The following is a 1,673-nucleotide window of genomic DNA, read 5'->3' as shown; positions in this document are numbered from 1 at the left end:
TAAAGATAGGCTCTGTAAAGTAATGTGGTAGCTGGTTTCCAATGACATTGTCCAAAAATTATTCTCATGTCTTTATGTTCGTATTAAGAAGTAGAACATATGTACCCTCTCGTTGATTGTGGGCTGTCCTTGGATCTAACCAATGAAATGAGGTAAATGTGACGTTCTAGAACTCCAAGCTTTAAGGTGACTAACAGCACCTACTTTCTGTTCCTTAATGAGTAGTCATAGTAAGATAAGCCCAAGCCACATGGAGAGACCACATGGAGAACTAACTTGCCTATGTCAATCCCCTCTGATCTCCCTGCCAAGTGCCAGCATCAAATGCCACCCATGTGAGTGAGCCAAGCTGGATATTCAGGGTCAGTTTTGGATTGGTCCGATAGCTTGACATTTACAACCATTTTGACAGTGGCCCAGCACGTATCACATGGAGTAGAAAAAAACTCAGCCCTATACTTACCTGGCAGGGGTATACCAGTGATACCATGATCACTAAAGTGGTTTTCCCAGAGCGAGGCTTATCCATTGCACTCCAGATGTGCTGACCCCTGCAACTTCCCCAAATGTGGAAAACTCGACTGCATAATTTGTGGTAGTGGGGGACTGTGTTTGTGCTTTCCTCTTAAAAAAAAAAAAACTGAGCCCAATCATTTGATAGAAAAATGAGAGACAATCAGATAGCTGTTTTAGAATTTAAATTCTGATATGGCTTACAATGCAGCATTATAAAAGCAAAATAGTAAATATCTGTAACATATTTCTTTTTTTTTGAGATGGAGTCTTGCACTGTCACTCAGGCTGGAGTGCAGTGGCGAGATCTCAGCTCACTGCAACCTCTGCCTCCTGAGTTCAAGTGATTCTCCTGCATCAGTCTCCTTAGTAGCTGCGATTACAGGCGCATGCCACCACACCCAGCTAATTTTTTGTATTTTTAGTAGAGATGGGGTTTTACCATGTTGGCCAAGCTGGTCTCAAACTCCTGACCTCATGATTCACCTGCCTCGACCTCCCAAATTGCTGGGATTACAGGCATGTGCCACCATGCCCCGTCCAACAGGTTTCTCAAGCTACAATCCCTGCTCATTAGCACACTGATAAAACCCTCATGTAAAACTTACTTGTGTCTGGACCCTGTTCTTTCATTGGAGATGTACTATTCTGCTTCCTACTGTATTAATCCACAGCCTAGGTTGATCTACACTTTCTAGATACAGAGTCAGCAGGAAAATTATAAAAAGTCCTTAATCTCTTCAAGCTGGAAAAAGTTCAGAGTTTAAAGGACAACTACATTTATATTATTGTATTTATAGCTATCTTTATCTCTTTTGTTACCTGGACAGATTCTTGCAGAGCTTATTCAAGTACAGGGAACCCTTCTCCATATGCATTTTGAAAAATCACTTGCAGCCATTGCTTAGAATTTTTAATTTATTTTGAGTTTGGGTTTCTCTCTGTTTGAAAATTTATGTTAAAAAAAAACAGCTTCTGAGATTAAGAGATGAGATTCTGAGACAAGAATCATTTAGAAGATACTCCTCTATTCAAGAAAAAAAAAAAAAAACTGATTGTTACTTTTTATATAATACTGTATAATCACTTTCCCCTTCCCTATCTTCACTACTTTATTTTCAGAAAGTTTGTGTATAACCATGTTATATCCATTTTGGGGA

The 1,673-nt window shown here is 39.5% G+C and overlaps 1 non-coding gene across 1 annotated transcript; it reads left to right on the top strand.

Annotated features, from left to right (window-relative positions):
• Positions 1 to 455: 455 nt before the first annotated feature.
• On the top strand, positions 456 to 627 carry LOC119471622. Its single transcript, XR_005200682.1, has one exon. It is a non-coding gene; the product is annotated as a U1 spliceosomal RNA (small nuclear RNA).
• The last annotated feature ends 1,046 nt before the right edge of the window (positions 628 to 1,673 follow it).

This window comes from Cebus imitator, unplaced genomic scaffold (assembly GCF_001604975.1).
Source record: "Cebus imitator isolate Cc_AM_T3 unplaced genomic scaffold, Cebus_imitator-1.0 Scaffold66, whole genome shotgun sequence".
Taxonomy (NCBI): domain Eukaryota; kingdom Metazoa; phylum Chordata; class Mammalia; order Primates; family Cebidae; genus Cebus; species Cebus imitator.
This window is presented reverse-complemented; position numbering and strand designations above follow the sequence as displayed.